The sequence below is a fragment of the Phyllobates terribilis genome, unplaced genomic scaffold (assembly GCF_046119375.1).
Source record: "Phyllobates terribilis strain yellow unplaced genomic scaffold, ASM4611937v1 Scaffold_249__1_contigs__length_2872098, whole genome shotgun sequence".
NCBI classification, from domain to species: Eukaryota; Metazoa; Chordata; class Amphibia; order Anura; family Dendrobatidae; genus Phyllobates; species Phyllobates terribilis.
The window spans coordinates 832,403-856,724 of record NW_027363009.1 but is presented as its reverse complement, the minus strand read 5'-3'; the positions used below and the strand labels follow the sequence as shown (position 1 = coordinate 856,724).

General features: G+C 46.3%; 12 non-coding genes across 12 annotated transcripts; all 12 read left to right on the top strand.

The window, feature by feature from the left end:
* The first annotated feature begins 8,874 nt into the window (after positions 1-8,874).
* LOC141218355 (U2 spliceosomal RNA) lies at positions 8,875-9,064 on the top strand. Its single transcript, XR_012287105.1, has one exon. It is a non-coding gene; the product is annotated as a U2 spliceosomal RNA (small nuclear RNA).
* Positions 9,065-10,179: 1,115 nt separating this feature from the next.
* Positions 10,180-10,370, top strand: LOC141218278 (U2 spliceosomal RNA). Its single transcript, XR_012287031.1, has one exon. It is a non-coding gene; the product is annotated as a U2 spliceosomal RNA (small nuclear RNA).
* Positions 10,371-11,487: 1,117 nt separating this feature from the next.
* On the top strand, positions 11,488-11,678 carry LOC141218797 (U2 spliceosomal RNA). Its single transcript, XR_012287486.1, has one exon. It is a non-coding gene; the product is annotated as a U2 spliceosomal RNA (small nuclear RNA).
* Positions 11,679-12,799: 1,121 nt separating this feature from the next.
* LOC141218796 (U2 spliceosomal RNA) lies at positions 12,800-12,990 on the top strand. Its single transcript, XR_012287485.1, has one exon. It is a non-coding gene; the product is annotated as a U2 spliceosomal RNA (small nuclear RNA).
* A 1,120-nt stretch (positions 12,991-14,110) lies between these two features.
* On the top strand, positions 14,111-14,301 carry LOC141218795 (U2 spliceosomal RNA). Its single transcript, XR_012287484.1, has one exon. It is a non-coding gene; the product is annotated as a U2 spliceosomal RNA (small nuclear RNA).
* A 1,119-nt stretch (positions 14,302-15,420) lies between these two features.
* LOC141218123 (U2 spliceosomal RNA) lies at positions 15,421-15,611 on the top strand. The gene has a single exon (XR_012286884.1). It is a non-coding gene; the product is annotated as a U2 spliceosomal RNA (small nuclear RNA).
* Positions 15,612-16,735: 1,124 nt separating this feature from the next.
* LOC141218794 (U2 spliceosomal RNA) lies at positions 16,736-16,926 on the top strand. The gene has a single exon (XR_012287483.1). It is a non-coding gene; the product is annotated as a U2 spliceosomal RNA (small nuclear RNA).
* Positions 16,927-18,045: 1,119 nt separating this feature from the next.
* On the top strand, positions 18,046-18,236 carry LOC141218793 (U2 spliceosomal RNA). The gene has a single exon (XR_012287482.1). It is a non-coding gene; the product is annotated as a U2 spliceosomal RNA (small nuclear RNA).
* Positions 18,237-19,338: 1,102 nt separating this feature from the next.
* LOC141218792 (U2 spliceosomal RNA) lies at positions 19,339-19,529 on the top strand. Its single transcript, XR_012287481.1, has one exon. It is a non-coding gene; the product is annotated as a U2 spliceosomal RNA (small nuclear RNA).
* Positions 19,530-20,647: 1,118 nt separating this feature from the next.
* Positions 20,648-20,838, top strand: LOC141218273 (U2 spliceosomal RNA). The gene has a single exon (XR_012287027.1). It is a non-coding gene; the product is annotated as a U2 spliceosomal RNA (small nuclear RNA).
* A 1,120-nt stretch (positions 20,839-21,958) lies between these two features.
* On the top strand, positions 21,959-22,149 carry LOC141218791 (U2 spliceosomal RNA). The gene has a single exon (XR_012287480.1). It is a non-coding gene; the product is annotated as a U2 spliceosomal RNA (small nuclear RNA).
* Positions 22,150-23,274: 1,125 nt separating this feature from the next.
* LOC141218149 (U2 spliceosomal RNA) lies at positions 23,275-23,465 on the top strand. Its single transcript, XR_012286909.1, has one exon. It is a non-coding gene; the product is annotated as a U2 spliceosomal RNA (small nuclear RNA).
* The last annotated feature ends 857 nt before the right edge of the window (positions 23,466-24,322 follow it).

The window sequence follows — 24,322 nt, the reverse complement described above, 5'->3', positions numbered from 1 at the left end:
TCCCGGGGCTCTGCTGCCCCAGGTGGGGCCCCGAACCTGGCTGCCTCCGGGGACTCTGAGGCTCCGCCATGTGTGCAGCCTGCCCCTGTGTTACGACCCTCTGCGGGTCAGCAGGGGAGTGCGGAGCCTCTCGGAGACCCACCTGACGAGGACCTAAATGGTCAGCCTATGGAGACCCAGTGTATCCTTTCTCACAATATCCTTCCGAGCTACACCCCAGTAGCGTCGGGTCTTAATTTAAGTGAATGTTCCTTCTCCGATGATGAAGACTCTTTGATAACGGTGGATTCAGAAGAGGGCGTTGGTGAAAGTCCAAGTGGTCTGATCCGTCCATCGGATAGGTAAAGTCCAGTTTTTGTTTCTTCCTAACCATTTGTTATGATGGCTGACATTAGTGGTGTTTCCCTCAATGTGAGAGGCATAGGATCCAAGACCAGAAGAGCTACTGTTTTACATTTTTTAACCTGTTTTACAGCTTCTGTTTTCTTTTTACAAGAATGTCATATCCCTCATAAGATTTCTTACAAAAAATATAAGGAAGAGTGGAAACATGGTCCATCGGTCTGGTCTGGATCAAATGCAACCGGATCAGCCGGGGTAGCTATACTTTTTAAGGGAAATGTGTCTATTGATTTTATCCAAGATATTTTACCGGGTCGTATTCTTTTAGTTAAGGCTTTTATTGATGGGACAAGATGGCAGTTTTTAAATTTTTATGGGTCACCTGATAAAAATGAAAGGGCTGATATGCTGGAAATTTTACCTTTATTTATTAACATTTCTGAACCTTTTATCCTGGCAGGTGATTTTAATTGTATTTTAAAAGGCGAAAGCCGACGCTCCGGTTCCGTGAGTAGAAATTATGACAAAACGTCTGGAATGTTAAGCAATATTATAAATGATTGTAAATTAACTGATGTGTATAAAGAATGTAACAAGGATAGCCCTATAGACGCTGGTTTCACCTGGAGCAATTCTACATGTAGCTCCAGGATAGATTTTGTTTTAGGTTCAGAAAAAATACTGCCAGTGAAATGTGAAGTTTTAACTAATATTCTCTCAGATCACAAGGTTTTATCTTTTAGAGTGAGGATTAATGGAAAGAAGAAATGTGGTAAGAAATCTTGGAAATTGAATGTGTCCCTTTTAAAAGATCCACAAATTTTATCGGATTTTATTGAGTTTTATGTAAACTGTAGAAAAAGGAAAAACCCCAATATTTCTTTTAGCTCCTGGTGGGATAGAATGAAAATAAGCATTAAAGATTTCTTTATAAAGAAAAGCATACAAAAAGCTAAAGAAAAGTTTGAGATCTATAATTTTCTTAATATCAGGTTACAGACATTGTACAAATTCAAAGACAATGGTCTGGATGTAGGTAATGATATATTGAGTCTTAAAGGAGAAATTTCAAAGTGGTTGGAACAAAAAGGAAAAGAACTGATTTTTCGTTCAAAGGTAAAACACGTAGAAGAGGATGAGACTTGTTCCAGGTATTTTTTTAAGAAAAACAAACAGGCGAAAACAATAATTGATAACATAGATGGAGATAATAATATCAACGTTATATTGGATAAGGTAAATGTCTATTTTAATGATCTTTTTAATGTAAAAACTATAGACCATGATTTAATACACACTTTCCTGGGGGAGATCAAGTCCACCGTAGATGCTGATGCCCAAAGTTTTTTATCCCAACCTCTATGTGAGGAAGAGATTTTAGAAACCATGAAGAGTTTTAAAAATGGTAAAGTGCCGGGCCCTGATGGTATCCCCATAGAGTTTTATATAAGTTTTTATGATATTTTAAAAGATGATTTGTTTAATTTGTTTTCCGAAGTTTTTAATAATAAGGTTTTACTCAACTCATGGAAGAAAGGTGAGGTATCACTACTATACAAAAAAGGTGACAAAACGGATCTTAAAAACTGGAGGCCGATAACTCTTTTAAATAGTGATTACAAAATTATGGCTAAGATCTGTGCAAATCGGTTGAAAAAGGTGATACATAAAGTAATTCATGCAAATCAGGTATGCGGGGTACGTGGGCGTAGTATCTGGGACAATTTAAACCTGGTGAAAGATTGTATTGAAGATGTAAAAACCAGAAAGACAAAGATGTCAATCCTAGCGGTGGATTTTGAGAAAGCTTTTGACCGCGTGTCTCATTTTTATCTTTTTAAAGTTTTAGAAAAAATGGGCATTCCGGGTGGGTTTTTATTGTCTCTTAAAGCTTTTTATAATGATTGTACGAGTAAGATTTTAGTTAATGGTTTTAAAACAAAAGAGGTAGTTTTAAAATCAGGGGTGAAGCAGGGTTGCCCTTTGTCCCCCCTGCTTTTTATATGTGCTATAGAACCCCTTTTATGTACAATACGCCGGGATAAGCAAATATGTGGAGTACCCTTACCCGGAGGGAACGGTCTACAAGTTAAAGTTGTAAGCTATATGGATGATGTAGCAGTGTTTGGATGTGATGTACCTTCAATACAAAAAACGATAAGCCAAATTCAGTCTTTTTGTACAGTTTCCGGTTTTAAAATTAATCTTACTAAATGTAATATTTTAAATGTCGGGGGGATGTGTAGCACCCTGAGGATTCGGCTGCTACAGGGGTATTGCACCTCAACCCAGAGGTGTGATATTCCACTCCCGGGTAAGGATGGAGTGTGGAACTGAGCTCGGTAGGCTGCATGCACTACATACATCCCATTTCCGAGGAACAGGCCGACGGTACTCCCACTTAGAAATGTGCAGGTACGACCGAGTCTGTTCCTGGCTGGAGTGGGAGGGGGGTGGTACATGCCATGTAGTGTAGGGGCAGATAGGGGGAGCAGCCTGGGTAAAGATAGGAGCTCATTGGGTGCTGGTCACCTGAGCTCACACATAGAGGGATATATAAGGTGGGCACCAACTAGAATCAGGGTCAGATGCAGAGAGTCAGATGCAGAGAACAAGTCAGTTGGAGAGGAGCCTGTCTGATGCAGAGAACAAATCGGCAGAGAGAAGGAAACAGCAGCCCTGGAGAGAGAGAGAGTGGAGCAGAGAAAGACCCAGAGGGGGAAGACTAAAGGGACCCAAGAACCCAAATTAGAGCACCGGGTGAGGAGTCAGCAAAAGGGTACCGGAACCCAAGCTGGTGGGGGTAAAAACATTCCCCAGCCAGAGACCGGAGACCGTGGGCAGCGTCTGCCACGGTCACCCATCACATCCACCCCGAAGGCACACCACATGAAGGGTCAGGGAACCCAGGGCCAAGGGTGTCCCAACAGAAGGCCCGAGGGAGCTGGACCTAGGTGGATCACTGGTGGGGACGGCTGAGAAAGGACAGAGGGAGAGCTCAGGGCCACGCTCCGGACTTGTTTGGGGGTTGGCTGGATCCAGGACCTGGTGGACGCAGCACGGCTCGGGTGGTCACTAGCAGCTGGAGTGACCAGTACAACATCTGCAGTAAGTAAACACCCTTAACTGCACAACCCGACTCTGTCTTCACTGCCGTCTGCATTACATCACCACAACCCCCATCCTCTGCACCTGTCCCCTCTGAGGCTATACCCCTCCCGTTGGGGGTTATCCCACCAAGCTGCGCATCCACCATCAGCCTCAGCGGACCCTGCTGCAGCGGCGGCCACAGTGACCGCATCACAACGGGTGGCGTAGTCGACACAAAAGAACTTTAGTAACATCAGTAAGGACTGCCACATAACACTGAGCTTGACGCCCTGGGCACGGGCCGGGTCACAGCCGCTCGGAGACTACAACCCCCCATCTGATCCGGTGCCGGGTATTCCCCTCAAAAAGGAATATGTCCCAGGGGGCGCGTCAACTTTGGCGTAGTCGGCAGGATTACGTGCCCGCAGCACCCGGGTACTGCGTGCCTGAAGAAAAGTGCAAGTTTACCTCAGAAAGAAGTCTCCCGCCGGTTCCGGAGGGTCCACGCCATCGGACTCCATCACCAGTCGTTTCCCGCCGATTGTCCGCCATTTCCAGCTTGTTCCCGCCATCTGCAGAGTTTCCCGCCACTGGGCGACGCTTCCCGCCAAAACCGCAGATTTCCCGCCTTGGAAGAGCAGCGGACGCCATTATGGGCGTGCCAAAGGAGGGCGGGAGGCCGCCTCCCATCGTGGGCGAGGACAGAAAATGGCGCCAAAAGTGGAAACCGCCCCCACCAACAGAGACTGTGATGCTAGAGGTGTCTGTCAGCGTGAAAGAACTACCCCTGGAGCTGACAGTCACCGAGTTGCCCCGGGACCGCCCTCGAAGTGGGAGGAGACGAAAGAGAAGAGAAAAGATGGGTGTCGCCTGGAGCAGTCTGGAGCGAGCGCACCCGGAGGCAAGAAGTCTAACGAGGAGTAGCAGAGAAGCTTACCCGGAGATGTCCAGAGAGCAGAGCAGCACCGGCCCGCTGGCCAGGAGCCTGCTGGAAGAAGAGCAGAGCAGCACCGACCCGTTGGTCAGGAGCCTGCTGGACACCACGACCCCACTAGGCCTAGTGGAGGTCCTTGCACAGCTCCCCCGAGACCGGGAGTGTGCACAGACTGCCCTGGAGGGCCTCGCAAGGAGGATGGCCCGGGTACAGCGTGAGATACTGGCGGAGTGGAGCCGGGAGATGGCCCAGCAAGCTGGAACCCGTCCACGGAGCACGCTCCCCTGGGAGAGGACACCAACTGCCTCTACGGATGACGCGGGAGGACCCAAGGTCGGAGACGGCGCTGAGAAGGGAGCCGAACGTATGAAGGCAGGTAAAGGGGACGCTTATACCCCATACCGAGAGACCGCCCACCTGCCCCGGTTCCCCGTCGCAGAGCCCGAAAGTCCCCCGTCCGTGCCTGTAACCGCCATGTCACCGCTAATGACTAGGCCCCGACCGGAAGCCGCCGCCGCGACCCCTGTGACGTCACACGCACCGACCCGGAGCGTGACCAAGCAGGAAGAGCCTCCGGCCTGGTCGCAAGGCCCAGTACTCCCGGGCCCCGCATCACCAACAGCGCCCCCTACCTCCGCGGAGCCTCCGGCCTGGTCGCAAGGCCAGGTAGCCCAGGGCGCCGCCGTATTAACGGTGCCCTTCACCTTCCAGGTGCCCCAGGCCTGGCCGCAAGGCCTGGGCAACCCGGGCGCCACCACCACCGCGCCCGCGCCCGTAAAACCAAGGGTGCCGAGTTTGGGAAAGGACCTCTTCAGCCAGCTCACATGGCCGGACGGGCGTCCCTTTATCTGGCCCGAGGAGTTTTGTGAGCTGGAGCGGTAACAGAGACTAGGGCCCTTGTGTGAGCCCCTGATCCCGGCTCCGAAGCCCGTGACTCGGGTCTCCCCTCCTCTAGAAGAAGCCCAATTCGTGTGGGACCCCACGGGAGAAGATTTGATGGGGTTCACCGGAGAAACTCGGGCAGCCGCAGCTGAGCGTACTGAGTGTTGCCGTCAGCAGCTAGCAGAGTTTGCGAGAGAACGGGAGGAGAGGCGGGTCAGAGAACAACAGGCCCAAATCCAGAGCGCGGAGCAGAAGAGCCGGACTAGGAGGAACCCCCGTGCAGCGCACTGTCCCCGCACCATCGGGACGGTGATAAAGTTCAACCCGCAGCATGGGTGGGGCTTTATTCGGGACTGTAACAACCGCGGTGACGTTTTTGTGACCCGCAGAGACGTCGAGTCCCACCTGCCGGAAGGTCACAAAGGCCGTGACCTCTATGTCGGAGACGAAGTCACTTTCACCCGGCACAAGTGTGCCAAAGGACCTTACGCCCTCCACGTACACCGTTTGACGGAGGAGGAGTTGCGGTACGGGGAGGAGGAGCCAGAGGACCCGGATGGGTCTGAAGCAACACCGTATCACCAAGAAAAAGCAGGAGGGAGCCGTCGTTGAGGACGGGAGTAGAGACTGTATATAGTTGCCTGTCGGGGCACAGTGAACCGTTGCTGCAAAAATAGTCCCCGTTGGGACCAGTGAACAGTTTACCCGTTTAACCCTTGATCCCGTATCCATACCAGGCTGAGGACTGTGAGCAGCCATTCCCTTCCCTTTACCTGGCCGAGGACTGAGAGCGGCCAACTTCCCCTGTATATAGTTGCGCTTCCTAAAGCGCCCCCTACCGGTTTTATAGGAAAAACCAGTTTTTCTAAGAGACTGTCGCACTTTTCCCGGACACACGTTGCACAGTGTCCGGAGGAGGAACCTGAAACAAGAGACGACGAGAATGTTTATATGAAAAATTTTATATATATAATGTTTTATATGTTTTATATGTTTATGAAAAAAAAAAAAATGTATGTTTTTGGTGTTTTATGTCTTACAGCCCGAGGACGTGCTGTGATTTACCAGGGGGGAATGTAGCACCCTGAGGATTCGGCTGCTACAGGGGTATTGCACCTCAACCCAGAGGTGTGATATTCCACTCCCGGGTAAGGATGGAGTGTGGAACTGAGCTCGGTAGGCTGCATGCACTACATACATCCCATTTCCGAGGAACAGGCCGACGGTACTCCCACTTAGAAATGTGCAGGTACGACCGAGTCTGTTCCTGGCTGGAGTGGGAGGGGGGTGGTACATCCCATGTAGTGTAGGGGCAGATAGGGGGAGCAGCCTGGGTAAAGATAGGAGCTCATTGGGTGCTGGTCACCTGAGCTCACACATAGAGGGATATATAAGGTGGGCACCAACTAGAATCAGGGTCAGATGCAGAGAGTCAGATGCAGAGAACAAGTCATTTGGAGACAGCAAGACAGCTGCAGAGGAGCAGACAGCAAGCAGAGAGGAAGTCAGCCTGCAGCAAGAGAGAGACCCTGAGTGAGAGGGGAGCAGAGAAGGAGTACCCAGAGGGGAAAACAGAGAGGACCCAAGAACCCAAATTAAAGCACCGGGTGAGGAGTCGGCACAGGGTACCGGAACCCAAGCTGGTGGGGGCAGAAAACACACCCTAGCCAGAGACCGGAGACCGTGGGCAGCGTCTGCCACGGTCACCCATCACATCCACCCCGAAGGCACACCACATGAAGGGTCAGGGAACCCAGGGCCAAGGGTGTCCCAACAGAAGGCCCGAGGGAGCTGGACCTAGGTGGATCACTGGTGGGGACGGCTGAAGAAAGGACAGAGGGAGAGCTCAGGGCCACGCTCCGGACTTGTTTGGGGGTTGGCTGGATCCAGGACCTGGTGGACGCAGCACGGCTCGGGTGGTCACTAGCAGCTGGAGTGACCAGTACAACATCTGCAGTAAGTAAACACCCTTAACTGCACAACCCGACTCTGTCTTCACTGCCGTCTGCATTACATCACCACAACCCCCATCCTCTGCACCTGTCCCCTCTGAGGCTATACCCCTCCCGTTGGGGGTTATCCCACCAAGCTGCGCATCCACCATCAGCCTCAGCGGACCCTGCTGCAGCGGCGGCCACAGTGACCGCATCACAACGGGTGGCGTAGTCGACACAAAAGAACTTTAGTAACATCAGTAAGGACTGCCACATAACACTGAGCTTGACGCCCTGGGCACGGGCCGGGTCACAGCCGCTCGGAGACTACAACCCCCCATCTGATCCGGTGCCGGGTATTCCCCTCAAAAAGGAATATGTCCCAGGGGGCGCGTCAGATGCGTTTACATGATGTACCAATTGCAGTTACAGATTCCATCACTATTTTAGGTGTTTTTTTTAATGAATCTAATAATGGTTTTAATAGCTGGGATGCGGCAGCACAGAAAATTAATCAGAAAATCTGCATGTGGAATATGAGAAAGCTGTCAATGGAAGGTAAAGTTCTGATTGTAAAAATGGTGATATTACCTATCCTGTTATATCTTAGTTTGGTGTTCCCCCCTCCTACAAATTTGTTGAAACGAATTACAAAAGTATGTTTTACCTTTTTTTGGGGCTCAAAAATGGAGAAACTCAAAAGAGAAATTGTGACAAAGCCAAAGGTTAAAGGTGGGAAAGATTTCCCTGTTTTAGATAAGTTTCTTTTAATACATTTTTTCTGTTTCTGTTTTAAAACCCTTTTTAAAGATAATTACCTTTCCTATTTTATGCGTTTTAACACTGGTTTTCTCATGAGAAGGTTTGGTTGGTTTGAAACAGTTTTATCCTCTCCTTATGCTTTTAACCTACCTGCACATTATGAGATTTTAAAGAAAATTATTCTTGATTTTAATTTGAATAAGAAACAGACAGGGGATCTATGTAACAGCAAGACACTACTCAAACAAATTAGTACTGATGTGACGTTGTGTGATATTGAACGTTATGATGATGACAAAACTGTACACATATGGAAAATGATTAACGCCCCTTATCTTTTTAATGTACAGAAAGACATGTCTTGGAGCTGCGCACACCACTGTCTTCCTTGCCGGGCATTCCAGTACAGAAGAGGTTTTGTGAGGTCTGCCATCTGCCCAAGAGAAGGTTGTCAAGAAGAAGAGACAGTGAAGCATCTTTTATGGACTTGTGCTTTTGCTAAAGAGTTCTGGAGAAGATTAATCCCCCTGCTGGAGAAAATGGTGGACCTCAAGGACTTTAATTTTGCATCAGTGTTATATGGTCTTCTGGAATGCCCAACAATGGACCAAAAAATAATGGCGTGGAAGATAGTGAATTGTGCCAAGATAGCGCTCTGGAATGCTAGAAATATTGCTGTTTTTAAACATGAAATGTTACCAGTAGATGATGTTTTAGCCTTTTGTAAAAGTGAAATGTACATATACTATTTATTGGACAGGAAAAAGAATGTAACGTTGACAGGCAAATGGCTTTTTAACCTATGGAATATTTGAAGTCTTGTAATATTTGCTGTGATGGAATTTTATTTTTCTTTGAAGTCCCGAAAGTGTAATGTGGATGTAATGGTTTTATTTCTGTAATTTGTTAAATTTTAAATAAACGGTTTTTATCCCCATGTGGGGGATAGCCAAATTAAAAAAAAAAATCTGTTCTTATCAGTTTAATATCTGATACGTCCCCTATCTGGGGACCATATATTAAATGGATTTTTAGAACAGGGAGATGGAAAAAGAGCTTGCTCTGTCCACTCCACGCATTGACCTGGTATTGCAGTATCTCCAGGACCGGTGCACCCCTTCTTTAATGCAGTTTCTAAAATCAGAAAGAATTGAATTCAATGCTTTTTGTTCATTTTGCTTGTTTGTCGGATTTTGGGATGGACTCTTTGGCTTTGCTTTTCTTCTCCTCATTGAATTTTTCATGTTAAAAGTTGCAGAAGCCAGATGACAAGCTCATTTTGGTTCAACTTCAGCAACTGTGCATTGCATTGCCATGTAATGTAATGTAATGCAATGCTATCTATCTAGCTCTCCCTCTATACTTCCTTTTGGATAAACAGACATATTAGGCAAGCATTTTGGAGCTTTCACCTAAATAACTACAGGTGGTGAGATAAGCTGCACAATATAATTGACCTTTCAGTATATTGTTGCACACACACCATCTATTTAGCAAATGCCCTTGTTATCAACAGCAGCCTTTTAAACTCACCTGAGCTAACAGGTATGTGAGCTGGTTACTCTGCTGCGCTTAAAATTTCTTTTTTGGTTTGCTACAATGCCTTTTCTGAAACGTTGTCTCCCTCTGCTGGAACACTGACTTCTTTCATTTAATGCCTGCAGACTATAAAAGAGAAACCAACCCAAAAAGTTTGGTTGATTAGTCTGTGGCATTCTTTTAAACTGTTGCTTATGGCGGTCTCTGTGAGCTTCTCAGTGACATTCAGCCATCCAGGTATCCCGCCTGCAGTAGACGGAATGTGGCAATGGAACGCTGGCTGCACGTGTCATAATAGGCTCTGAGCCTTTATATACCTGCGCACAGCAGCAGCCACCTTCAGTCTGCTGCTGGACAGCCAGCAGCAGCAGGAGAGGTAATTAATCAGCAACCCTCCTGCTAAGGGTAGACAGCTGCTCGTTCCACCCCCCCCCCCGCCTTAATTGGTTCTCCTCCCTTCCAACGGTGTTGAAGCGGGTGGGAACAGCCGGGGGTTGAGGGTACTGTGCTAAAAGAGGTGGAGTTATGCAGATCTAAAACGCGTGGATTGCAGCAGCAGCAAGCCGAAAAGTGCAGGCATGTGAGGGATCTAGAGGTTGACAGCATGTCTTCTTAACGGGAGTCCAGGTGGCCATCTCCACAAATGGACTTTTCAGAATCCTTGGGTGGCACCGTAGTCGGAAACCAATTCTGGTTATCGTTTCTCGGCCTTTTGGCTAAGATCAAGTGTAGTATCTGTTCTTATCAGTTTAATATCTGATACGTCCCCTATCTGTGGACCATATATTAAATGGATTTTTAGAACAGGGAGATGGAAAAAGAGCTTGCTCTGTCCACTCCACGCATTGACCTGGTATTGCAGTATCTCCAGGACCGGTGCACCCCTTCTTTAATGCAGTTTCTAAAATCAGAAAGAATTGAATTCAATGCTTTTTGTTCATTTTGCTTGTTTGTCGGATTTTGGGATGGACTCTTTGGCTTTGCTTTTCTTCTCCTCATTGGATTTTTCATGTTAAAAGTTGCAGAAGCCAGATGACAAGCTCATTTTGGTTCAACTTCAGCAACTGTGCATTGCATTGCCATGTAATGTAATGTAATGCAATGCTATCTATCTAGCTCTCCCTCTATACTTCCTTTTGGATAAACAGACATATTAGGCAAGCATTTTGGAGCTTTCACCTAAATAACTACAGGTGGTGAGATAAGCTGCACAATATAATTGACCTTTCAGTATATTGTTGCACACACACCATCTATTTAGCAAATGCCCTTGTTATCAACAGCAGCCTTTTAAACTCACCTGAGCTAACAGGTATGTGAGCTGGTTACTCTGCTGCGCTTAAAATTTCTTTTTTGGTTTGCTACAATGCCTTTTCTGAAACGTTGTCTCCCTCTGCTGGAACACTGACTTCTTTCATTTAATGCCTGCAGACTATAAAAGAGAAACCAACCCAAAAAGTTTGGTTGATTAGTCTGTGGCATTCTTTTAAACTGTTGCTTATGGCGGTCTCTGTGAGCTTCTCAGTGACATTCAGCCATCCAGGTATCCCGCCTGCAGTAGACGGAATGTGGCAATGGAACGCTGGCTGCGCGTGTCATAATAGGCTCTGAGCCTTTATATACCTGCGCACAGCAGCAACCACCTTCAGTCTGCTGCTGGACAGCCAGCAGCAGCAGCAGGAGAGGTAATTAATCAGCAACCCTCCTGCTAAGGGTAGACAGCTGCTCGTTCCACCCCCCCCCCGCCTTAATTGGTTCTCCTCCCTTCCAACGGTGTTGAGGCGGGTGGGAACAGCCGGGGGTTGAGGGTACTGTGCTAAAAGAGGTGGAGTTATGCAGATCTAAAACGCGTGGATTGCAGCAGCAGCAAGCCGAAAAGTGCAGGCATGTGAGGGATCTAGAGGTTGACAGCATGTCTTCTTAACAGGAGTCCAGGTGGCCATCTCCACAAATGGACTTTTCAGAATCCTTGGGTGGCACCGTAGTCGGAAACCAATTCTGGTTATCGCTTCTCGGCCTTTTGGCTAAGATCAAGTGTAGTATCTGTTCTTATCAGTTTAATATCTGATACGTCCCCTATCTGGGGACCATATATTAAATGGATTTTTAGAACAGGGAGATGGAAAAAGAGCTTGCTCTGTCCACTCCACGCATTGACCTGGTATTGCAGTATCTCCAGGACCGGTGCACCCCTTCTTTAATGCAGTTTCTAAAATCAGAAAGAATTGAATTCAATGCTTTTTGTTCATTTTGCTTGTTTGTCGGATTTTGGGATGGACTCTTTGGCTTTGCTTTTCTTCTCCTCATTGGATTTTTCATGTTAAAAGTTGCAGAAGCCAGATGACAAGCTCATTTTGGTTCAACTTCAGCAACTGTGCATTGCATTGCCATGTAATGTAATGTAATGCAATGCTATCTATCTAGCTCTCCCTCTATACTTCCTTTTGGATAAACAGACATATTAGGCAAGCATTTTGGAGCTTTCACCTAAATAACTACAGGTGGTGAGATAAGCTGCACAATATAATTGACCTTTCAGTATATTGTTGCACACACACCATCTATTTAGCAAATGCCCTTGTTATCAACAGCAGCCTTTTAAACTCACCTGAGCTAACAGGTATGTGAGCTGGTTACTCTGCTGCGCTTAAAATTTCTTTTTTGGTTTGCTACAATGCCTTTTCTGAAACGTTGTCTCCCTCTGCTGGAACACTGACTTCTTTCATTTAATGCCTGCAGACTATAAAAGAGAAACCAACCCAAAAAGTTTGGTTGATTAGTCTGTGGCATTCTTTTAAACTGTTGCTTATGGCGGTCTCTGTGAGCTTCTCAGTGACATTCAGCCATCCAGGTATCCCGCCTGCAGTAGACGGAATGTGGCAATGGAACGCTGGCTGCGCGTGTCATAATAGGCTCTGAGCCTTTATATACCTGCGCACAGCAGCAGCCACCTTCAGTCTGCTGCTGGACAGCCAGCAGCAGCAGCAGCAGGAGAGGTAATTAATCAGCAACCCTCCTGCTAAGGGTAGACAGCTGCTCGTTCCACCCCCCCCCCCGCCTTAATTGGTTCTCCTCCCTTCCAACGGTGTTGAGGCGGGTGGGAACAGCCGGGGGTTGAGGGTACTGTGCTAAAAGAGGTGGAGTTATGCAGATCTAAAACGCGTGGATTGCAGCAGCAGCAAGCCGAAAAGTGCAGGCATGTGAGGGATCTAGAGGTTGACAGCATGTCTTCTTAACGGGAGTCCAGGTGGCCATCTCCACAAATGGACTTTTCAGAATCCTTGGGTGGCACCGTAGTCGGAAACCAATTCTGGTTATCGCTTCTCGGCCTTTTGGCTAAGATCAAGTGTAGTATCTGTTCTTATCAGTTTAATATCTGATACGTCCCCTATCTGGGGACCATATATTAAATGGATTTTTAGAACAGGGAGATGGAAAAAGAGCTTGCTCTGTCCACTCCACGCATTGACCTGGTATTGCAGTATCTCCAGGACCGGTGCACCCCTTCTTTAATGCAGTTTCTAAAATCAGAAAGAATTGAATTCAATGCTTTTTGTTCATTTTGCTTGTTTGTCGGATTTTGGGATGGACTCTTTGGCTTTGCTTTTCTTCTCCTCATTGGATTTTTCATGTTAAAAGTTGCAGAAGCCAGATGACAAGCTCATTTTGGTTCAACTTCAGCAACTGTGCATTGCATTGCCATGTAATGTAATGTAATGCAATGCTATCTATCTAGCTCTCCCTCTATACTTCCTTTTGGATAAACAGACATATTAGGCAAGCATTTTGGAGCTTTAACCTAAATAACTACAGGTGGTGAGATAAGCTGCACAATATAATTGACCTTTCAGTATATTGTTGCACACACACCATCTATTTAGCAAATGCCCTTGTTATCAACAGCAGCCTTTTAAACTCACCTGAGCTAACAGGTATGTGAGCTGGTTACTCTGCTGCGCTTAAAATTTCTTTTTTGGTTTGCTACAATGCCTTTTCTGAAACGTTGTCTCCCTCTGCTGGAACACTGACTTCTTTCATTTAATGCCTGCAGACTATAAAAGAGAAACCAACCCAAAAAGTTTGGTTGATTAGTCTGTGGCATTCTTTTAAACTGTTGCTTATGGCGGTCTCTGTGAGCTTCTCAGTGACATTCAGCCATCCAGGTATCCCGCCTGCAGTAGACGGAATGTGGCAATGGAACGCTGGCTGCGCGTGTCATAATAGGCTCTGAGCCTTTATATACCTGCGCACAGCAGCAGCCACCTTCAGTCTGCTGCTGGACAGCCAGCAGCAGCAGCAGCAGGAGAGGTAATTAATCAGCAACCCTCCTGCTAAGGGTAGACAGCTGCTCGTTCCACCCCCCCCCCGCCTTAATTGGTTCTCCTCCCTTCCAACGGTGTTGAGGCGGGTGGGAACAGCCGGGGGTTGAGGGTACTGTGCTAAAAGAGGTGGAGTTATGCAGATCTAAAATGCGTGGATTGCAGCAGCAGCAAGCCGAAAAGTGCAGGCATGTGAGGGATCTAGAGGTTGACAGCATGTCTTCTTAACGGGAGTCCAGGTGGCCATCTCCACAAATGGACTTTTCAGAATCCTTGGGTGGCACCGTAGTCGGAAACCAATTCTGGTTATCGCTTCTCGGCCTTTTGGCTAAGATCAAGTGTAGTATCTGTTCTTATCAGTTTAATATCTGATACGTCCCCTATCTGGGGACCATATATTAAATGGATTTTTAGAACAGGGAGATGGAAAAAGAGCTTGCTCTGTCCACTCCACGCATTGACCTGGTATTGCAGTATCTCCAGGACCGGTGCACCCCTTCTTTAATGCAGTTTCTAAAATCAGAAAGAATTGAATTCAATGCTTTTTGTTCATTTTGCTTGTTTGTCGGATTTTGGGATGGACTCTTTGGCTTTGCTTTTCTTCTCCTCATTGGATTTTTCATGTTAAAAGTTGCAGAAGCCAGATGACAAGCTCATTTTGGTTCAACTTCAGCAACTGTGCATTGCATTGCCATGTAATGTAATGTAATGCAATGCTATCTATCTAGCTCTCCCTCTATACTTCCTTTTGGATAAACAGACATATTAGGCAAGCATTTTGGAGCTTTCACCTAAATAACTACAGGTGGTGAGATAAGCTGCACAATATAATTGACCTTTCAGTATATTGTTGCACACACACCATCTATTTAGCAAATGCCCTTGTTATCAACAGCAGCCTTTTAAACTCACCTGAGCTAACAGGTATGTGAGCTGGTTACTCTGCTGCGCTTAAAATTTCTTTTTTGGTTTGCTACAATGCCTTTTCTGAAACGTTGTCTCCCTCTGCTGGAACACTGACTTCTTTCATTTAATGCCTGCAGACTATAAAAGAGAAACCAACCCAAAAAGTTTGGTTGATTAGTCTGTGGCATTCTTTTAAACTGTTGCTTATGGCGGTCTCTGTGAGCTTCTCAGTGACATTCAGCCATCCAGGTATCCCGCCTGCAGTAGACGGAATGTGGCAATGGAACGCTGGCTGCGCGTGTCATAATAGGCTCTGAGCCTTTATATACCTGCGCACAGCAGCAGCCACCTTCAGTCTGCTGCTGGACAGCCAGCAGCAGCAGCAGCAGGAGAGGTAATTAATCAGCAACCCTCCTGCTAAGGGTAGACAGCTGCTCGTTCCACCCCCCCCCGCCTTAATTGGTTCTCCTCCCTTCCAACGGTGTTGAGGCGGGTGGGAACAGCCGGGGGTTGAGGGTACTGTGCTAAAAGAGGTGGAGTTATGCAGATCTAAAACGCGTGGATTGCAGCAGCAGCAAGCCGAAAAGTGCAGGCATGTGAGGGATCTAGAGGTTGACAGCATGTCTTCTTAACGGGAGTCCAGGTGGCCATCTCCACAAATGGACTTTTCAGAATCCTTGGGTGGCACCGTAGTCGGAAACCAATTCTGGTTATCGCTTCTCGGCCTTTTGGCTAAGATCAAGTGTAGTATCTGTTCTTATCAGTTTAATATCTGATACGTCCCCTATCTGGGGACCATATATTAAATGGATTTTTAGAACAGGGAGATGGAAAAAGAGCTTGCTCTGTCCACTCCACGCATTGACCTGGTATTGCAGTATCTCCAGGACTGGTGCACCCCTTCTTTAATGCAGTTTCTAAAATCAGAAAGAATTGAATTCAATGCTTTTTGTTCATTTTGCTTGTTTGTCGGATTTTGGGATGGACTCTTTGGCTTTGCTTTTCTTCTCCTCATTGGATTTTTCATGTTAAAAGTTGCAGAAGCCAGATGACAAGCTCATTTTGGTTCAACTTCAGCAACTGTGCATTGCATTGCCATGTAATGTAATGTAATGCAATGCTATCTATCTAGCTCTCCCTCTATACTTCCTTTTGGATAAACAGACATATTAGGCAAGCATTTTGGAGCTTTCACCTAAATAACTACAGGTGGTGAGATAAGCTGCACAATATAATTGACCTTTCAGTATATTGTTGCACACACACCATCTATTTAGCAAATGCCCTTGTTATCAACAGCAGCCTTTTAAACTCACCTGAGCTAACAGGTATGTGAGCTGGTTACTCTGCTGCGCTTAAAATTTCTTTTTTGGTTTGCTACAATGCCTTTTCTGAAACGTTGTCTCCCTCTGCTGGAACACTGACTTCTTTCATTTAATGCCTGCAGACTATAAAAGAGAAACCAACCCAAAAAGTTTGGTTGATTAGTCTGTGGCATTCTTTTAAACTGTTGCTTATGGCGGTCTCTGTGAGCTTCTCAGTGACATTCAGCCATCCAGGTATCCCGCCTGCAGTAGACGGAATGTGGCAATGGAACGCTGGCTGCGCGTGTCATAATAGGCTCTGAGCCTTTATATACCTGCGCACAGCAGCAGCCACCTTCAGTCTGCTGCTGGACAGCCAGCAGCAGCAGCAGCAGCAGGAGAGGTAATTAATCAGCAACCCTCCTGCTAAGGGTAGACAGCTGCTCGTTCCACCCCCCCCCCCACCTTAATTGGTTCTCCTCCCTTCCAGCGGTGTTGAGGCGGGTGGGAACAGCCGGGGGTTGAGGGTACTGTGCTAAAAGAGGTGGAGTTATGCAGATCTAAAACGCGTGGATTGCAGCAGCAGCAAGCCGAAAAGTGCAGGCATGTGAGGGATCTAGAGGTTGACAGCATGTCTTCTTAACGGGAGTCCAGGTGGCCATCTCCACAAATGGACTTTTCAGAATCCTTGGGTGGCACCGTAGTCGGAAACCAATTCTGGTTATCGCTTCTCGGCCTTTTGGCTAAGATCAAGTGTAGTATCTGTTCTTATCAGTTTAATATCTGATACGTCCCCTATCTGGGGACCATATATTAAATGGATTTTTAGAACAGGGAGATGGAAAAAGAGCTTGCTCTGTCCACTCCACGCATTGACCTGGTATTGCAGTATCTCCAGGACCGGTGCACCCCTTCTTTAATGCAGTTTCTAAAATCAGAAAGAATTGAATTCAATGCTTTTTGTTCATTTTGCTTGTTTGTCGGATTTTGGGATGGACTATTTGGCTTTGCTTTTCTTCTCCTCATTGGATTTTTCATGTTAAAAGTTGCAGAAGCCAGATGACAAGCTCATTTTGGTTCAACTTCAGCAACTGTGCATTGCATTGCCATGTAATGTAATGTAATGCAATGCTATCTATCTAGCTCTCCCTCTATACTTCCTTTTGGATAAACAGACATATTAGGCAAGCATTTTGGAGCTTTCACCTAAATAACTACAGGTGGTGAGATAAGCTGCACAATATAATTGTCCTTTCAGTATATTGTTGCACACACACCATCTATTTAGCAAATGCCCTTGTTATCAACAGCAGCCTTTTAAACTCACCTGAGCTAACAGGTATGTGAGCTGGTTACTCTGCTGCGCTTAAAATTTCTTTTTTGGTTTGCTACAATGCCTTTTCTGAAACGTTGTCTCCCTCTGCTGGAACACTGACTTCTTTCATTTAATGCCTGCAGACTATAAAAGAGAAACCAACCCAAAAAGTTTGGTTGATTAGTCTGTGGCATTCTTTTAAACTGTTGCTTATGGCGGTCTCTGTGAGCTTCTCAGTGACATTCAGCCATCCAGGTATCCCGCCTGCAGTAGACGGAATGTGGCAATGGAACGCTGGCTGCGCGTGTCATAATAGGCTCTGAGCCTTTATATACCTGCGCACAGCAGCAGCCACCTTCAGTCTGCTGCTGGACAGCCAGCAGCAGCAGCAGCAGGAGAGGTAATTAATCAGCAACCCTCCTGCTAAGGGTAGACAGCTGCTCGTTCCACCCCCCCCCGCCTTAATTGGTTCTCCTCCCTTCCAACGGTGTTGAGGCGGGTGGGAACAGCCGGGGGTTGAGGGTACTGTGCTAAAAGAGGTGGAGTTATGCAGATCTAAAACGCGTGGATTGCAGCAGCAGCAAGCCGAAAAGTGCAGGCATGTGAGGGATCTAGAGGTTGACAGCATGTCTTCTTAACGGGAGTCCAGGTGGCCATCTCCACAAATGGACTTTTCAGAATCCTTGGGTGGCACCGTAGTCGGAAACCAATTCTGGTTATCGCTTCTCGGCCTTTTGGCTAAGATCAAGTGTAGTATCTGTTCTTATCAGTTTAATATCTGATACGTCCCCTATCTGGGGACCATATATTAAATGGATTTTTAGAACAGGGAGATGGAAAAAGAGCTTGCTCTGTCCACTCCACGCATTGACCTGGTATTGCAGTATCTCCAGGACCGGTGCACCCCTTCTTTAATGCAGTTTCTAAAATCAGAAAGAATTGAATTCAATGCTTTTTGTTCATTTTGCTTGTTTGTCGGATTTTGGGATGGACTCTTTGGCTTTGCTTTTCTTCTCCTCATTGGATTTTTCATGTTAAAAGTTGCAGAAGCCAGATGACAAGCTCATTTTGGTTCAACTTCAGCAACTGTGCATTGCATTGCCATGTAATGTAATGTAATGCAATGCTATCTATACTTCCTTTTGGATAAACAGACATATTAGGCAAGCATTTTGGAGCTTTCACCTAAATAACTACAGGTGGTGAGATAAGCTGCACAATATAATTGACCTTTCAGTATATTGTTGCACACACACCATCTATTTAGCAAATGCCCTTGTTATCAACAGCAGCCTTTTAAACTCACCTGAGCTAACAGGTATGTGAGCTGGTTACTCTGCTGCGCTTAAAATTTCTTTTTTGGTTTGCTACAATGCCTTTTCTGAAACGTTGTCTCCCTCTGCTGGAACACTGACTTCTTTCATTTAATGCCTGCAGACTATAAAAGAGAAACCAACCCAAAAAGTTTGGTTGATTAGTCTGTGGCATTCTTTTAAACTGTTGCTTATGGCGGTCTCTGTGAGCTTCTCAGTGACATTCAGCCATCCAGGTATCCCGCCTGCAGTAGACGGAATGTGGCAATGGAACGCTGGCTGCGCGTGTCATAATAGGCTCTGAGCCTTTATATACCTGCGCACAGCAGCAGCCACCTTCAGTCTGCTGCTGGACAGCCAGCAGCAGCAGCAGGAGAGGTAATTAATCAGCAACCCTCCTGCTAAGGGTAGACAGCTGCTCGTTCCACCCCCCCCCCCACCTTAATTGGTTCTCCTCCCTTCCAACGGTGTTGAGGCGGGTGGGAACAGCCGGGGGTTGAGGGTACTGTGCTAAAAGAGGTGGAGTTATGCAGATCTAAAACGCGTGGATTGCAGCAGCAGCAAGCCGAAAAGTGCAGGCATGTGAGGGATCTAGAGGTTGACAGCATGTCTTCTTAACGGGAGTCCAGGTGGCCATCTCCACAAATGGACTTTTCAGAATCCTTGGGTGGCACCGTAGTCGGAAACCAATTCTGGTTATCGCTTCTCGGCCTTTTGGCTAAGATCAAGTGTAGTATCTGTTCTTATCAGTTTAATATCTGATACGTCCCCTATCTGGGGACCATATATTAAATGGATTTTTAGAACAGGGAGATGGAAAAAGAGCTTGCTCTGTCCACTCCACGCATTGACCTGGTATTGCAGTATCTCCAGGACCGGTGCACCCCTTCTTTAATGCAGTTTCTAAAATCAGAAAGAATTGAATTCAATGCTTTTTGTTCATTTTGCTTGTTTGTCGGATTTTGGGATGGACTATTTGGCTTTGCTTTTCTTCTCCTCATTGGATTTTTCATGTTAAAAGTTGCAGAAGCCAGATGACAAGCTCATTTTGGTTCAACTTCAGCAACTGTGCATTGCATTGCCATGTAATGTAATGTAATGCAATGCTATCTATCTAGCTCTCCCTCTATACTTCCTTTTGGATAAACAGACATATTAGGCAAGCATTTTGGAGCTTTCACCTAAATAACTACAGGTGGTGAGATAAGCTGCACAATATAATTGTCCTTTCAGTATATTGTTGCACACACACCATCTATTTAGCAAATGCCCTTGTTATCAACAGCAGCCTTTTAAACTCACCTGAGCTAACAGGTATGTGAGCTGGTTACTCTGCTGCGCTTAAAATTTCTTTTTTGGTTTGCTACAATGCCTTTTCTGAAACGTTGTCTCCCTCTGCTGGAACACTGACTTCTTTCATTTAATGCCTGCAGACTATAAAAGAGAAACCAACCCAAAAAGTTTGGTTGATTAGTCTGTGGCATTCTTTTAAACTGTTGCTTATGGCGGTCTCTGTGAGCTTCTCAGTGACATTCAGCCATCCAGGTATCCCGCCTGCAGTAGACGGAATGTGGCAATGGAACGCTGGCTGCGCGTGTCATAATAGGCTCTGAGCCTTTATATACCTGCGCACAGCAGCAGCCACCTTCAGTCTGCTGCTGGACAGCCAGCAGCAGCAGCAGGAGAGGTAATTAATCAGCAACCCTCCTGCTAAGGGTAGACAGCTGCTCGTTCCACCCCCCCCCCCGCCTTAATTGGTTCTCCTCCCTTCCAACGGTGTTGAGGCGGGTGGGAACAGCCGGGGGTTGAGGGTACTGTGCTAAAAGAGGTGGAGTTATGCAGATCTAAAACGCGTGGATTGCAGCAGCAGCAAGCCGAAAAGTGCAGGCATGTGAGGGATCTAGAGGTTGACAGCATGTCTTCTTAACGGGAGTCCAGGTGGCCATCTCCACAAATGGACTTTTCAGAATCCTTGGGTGGCACCGTAGTCGGAAACCAATTCTGGTTATGGCTTCTCGGCCTTTTGGCTAAGATCAAGTGTAGTATCTGTTCTTATCAGTTTAATATCTGATACGTTCCCTATCTGGGGATCATATATTAAATGGATTTTTAGAACAGGGAGATGGAAAAAGAGCTTGCTCTGTCCACTCCACGCATTGACCTGGTATTGCAGTATCTCCAGGACCGGTGCACCCCTTCTTTAATGCAGTTTCTAAAATCAGAAAGAATTGAATTCAATGCTTTTTGTTCATTTTGCTTGTTTGTCGGATTTTGGGATGGACTCTTTGGCTTTGCTTTTCTTCTCCTCATTGGATTTTTCATGTTAAAAGTTGCAGAAGCCAGATGACAAGCTCATTTTGGTTCAACTTCAGCAACTGTGCATTGCATTGCCATGTAATGTAATGTAATGCAATGCTATCTATCTAGCTCTCCCTCTATACTTCCTTTTGGATAAACAGACATATTAGGCAAGCATTTTGGAGCTTTCACCTAAATAACTACAGGTGGTGAGATAAGCTGCACAATATAATTGACCTTTCAGTATATTGTTGCACACACACCATCTATTTAGCAAATGCCCTTGTTATCAACAGCAGCCTTTTAAACTCACCTGAGCTAACAGGTATGTGAGCTGGTTACTCTGCTGCGCTTAAAATTTCTTTTTTGGTTTGCTACAATGCTTTTTCTGAAACGTTGTCTCCCTCTGCTGGAACACTGACTTCTTTCATTTAATGCCTGCAGACTATAAAAGAGAAACCAACCCAAAAAGTTTGGTTGATTAGTCTGTGGCATTCTTTTAAACTGTTGCTTATGGCGGTCTCTGTGAGCTTCTCAGTGACATTCAGCCATCCAGGTATCCCGCCTGCAGTAGACGGAATGTGGCAATGGAACGCTGGCTGCGCCTGTCATAATAGGCTCTGAGCCTTTATATACCTGCGCACAGCAGCAGCCACCTTCAGTCTGCTGCTGGACAGCCAGCAGCAGCAGCAGCAGGAGAGGTAATTAATCAGCAACCCTCCTGCTAAGGGTAGACAGCTGCTCGTTCCACCCCCCCCCCGCCTTAATTGGTTCTCCTCCCTTCCAACGGTGTTGAGGCGGGTGGGAACAGCCGGGGGTTGAGGGTACTGTGCTAAAAGAGGTGGAGTTATGCAGATCTAAAACGCGTGGATTGCAGCAGCAGCAAGCCGAAAAGTGCAGGCATGTGAGGGATCTAGAGGTTGACAGCATGTCTTCTTAACGGGAGTCCAGGTGGCCATCTCCACAAATGGACTTTTCAGAATCCTTGGGTGGCACCGTAGTCGGAAACCAATTCTGGTTATCGCTTCTCGGCCTTTTGGCTAAGATCAAGTGTAGTATCTGTTCTTATCAGTTTAATATCTGATACGTCCCCTATCTGGGGACCATATATTAAATGGATTTTTAGAACAGGGAGATGGAAAAAGAGCTTGCTCTGTCCACTCCACGCATTGACCTGGTATTGCAGTATCTCCAGGACCGGTGCACCCCTTCTTTAATGCAGTTTCTAAAATCAGAAAGAATTGAATTCAATGCTTTTTGTTCATTTTGCTTGTTTGTCGGATTTTGGGATGGACTCTTTGGCTTTGCTTTTCTTCTCCTCATTGGATTTTTCATGTTAAAAGTTGCAGAAGCCAGATGACAAGCTCATTTTGGTTCAACTTCAGCAACTGTGCATTGCATTGCCATGTAATGTAATGTAATGCAATGCTATCTATCTAGCTCTCCCTCTATACTTCCTTTTGGATAAACAGACATATTAGGCAAGCATTTTGGAGCTTTCACCTAAATAACTACAGGTGGTGAGATAAGCTGCACAATATAATTGACCTTTCAGTATATTGTTGCACACACACCATCTATTTAGCAAATGCCCTTGTTATCAACAGCAGCCTTTTAAACTCACCTGAGCTAACAGGTATGTGAGCTGGTTACTCTGCTGCGCTTAAAATTTCTTTTTTGGTTTGCTACAATGCCTTTTCTGAAACGTTGTCTCCCTCTGCTGGAACACTGACTTCTTTCATTTAATGCCTGCAGACTATAAAAGAGAAACCAACCCAAAAAGTTTGGTTGATTAGTCTGTGGCATTCTTTTAAACTGTTTCTTATGGCGGTCTCTGTGAGCTTCTCAGTGACATTCAGCCATCCAGGTATCCCGCCTGCAGTAGACGGAATGTGGCAATGGAACGCTGGCTGCGCGTGTCATAATAGGCTCTGAGCCTTTATATACCTGCGCACAGCAGCAGCCACCTTCAGTCTGCTGCTGGACAGCCAGCAGCAGCAGCAGCAGCAGGAGAGGTAATTAATCAGCAACCCTCCTGCTAAGGGTAGACAGCTGCTCGTTCCACCCCCCCCCCCCGCCTTAATTGGTTCTCCTCCCTTCCAACGGTGTTGAGGCGGGTGGGAACAGCCGGGGGTTGAGGGTACTGTGCTAAAAGAGGTGGAGTTATGCAGATCTAAAACGCGTGGATTGCAGCAGCAGCAAGCCGAAAAGTGCAGGCATGTGAGGGATCTAGAGGTTGACAGCATGTCTTCTTAACGGGAGTCCAGGTGGCCATCTCCACAAATGGACTTTTCAGAATCCTTGGGTGGCACCGTAGTCGGAAACCAATTCTGGTTATCGCTTCTCGGCCTTTTGGCTAAGATCAAGTGTAGTATCTGTTCTTATCAGTTTAATATCTGATACGTCCCCTATCTGGGGACCATATATTAAATGGATTTTTAGAACAGGGAGATGGAAAAAGAGCTTGCTCTGTCCACTCCACGCATTGACTTGGTATTGCAGTATCTCCAGGACCGGTGCACCCCTTCTTTAATGCAGTTTCTAAAATCAGAAAGAATTGAATTCAATGCTTTTTGTTCATTTTGCTTGTTTGTCGGATTTTGGGATGGACTCTTTGGCTTTGCTTTTCTTCTCCTCATTGGATTTTTCATGTTAAAAGTTGCAGAAGCCAGATGACAAGCTCATTTTGGTTCAACTTCAGCAACTGTGCATTGCATTGCCATGTAATGTAATGTAATGCAATGCTATCTATCTAGCTCTCCCTCTATACTTCCTTTTGGATAAACAGACATATTAGGCAAGCATTTTGGAGCTTTCACCTAAATAACTACAGGTGGTGAGATAAGCTGCACAATATAATTGACCTTTCAGTATATTGTTGCACACACACCATCTATTTAGCAAATGCCCTTGTTATCAACAGCAGCCTTTTAAACTCACCTGAGCTAACAGGTATGTGAGCTGGTTACTCTGCTGCGCTTAAAATTTCTTTTTTGGTTTGCTACAATGCCTTTTCTGAAACGTTGTCTCCCTCTGCTGGAACACTGACTTCTTTCATTTAATGCCTGCAGACTATAAAAGAGAAACCAACCCAAAAAGTTTGGTTGATTAGTCTGTGGCATTCTTTTAAACTGTTGCTTATGGCGGTCTCTGTGAGCTTCTCAGTGACATTCAGCCATCCAGGTATCCCGCCTGCAGTAGACGGAATGTAGCAATGGAACGCTGGCTGCGCGTGTCATAATAGGCTCTGAGCCTTTATATACCTGCGCACAGCAGCAGCCACCTTCAGTCTGCTGCTGGACAGCCAGCAGCAGCAGCAGCAGGAGAGGTAATTAATCAGCAACCCTCCTGCTAAGGGTAGACAGCTGCTCGTTCCACCCCCCC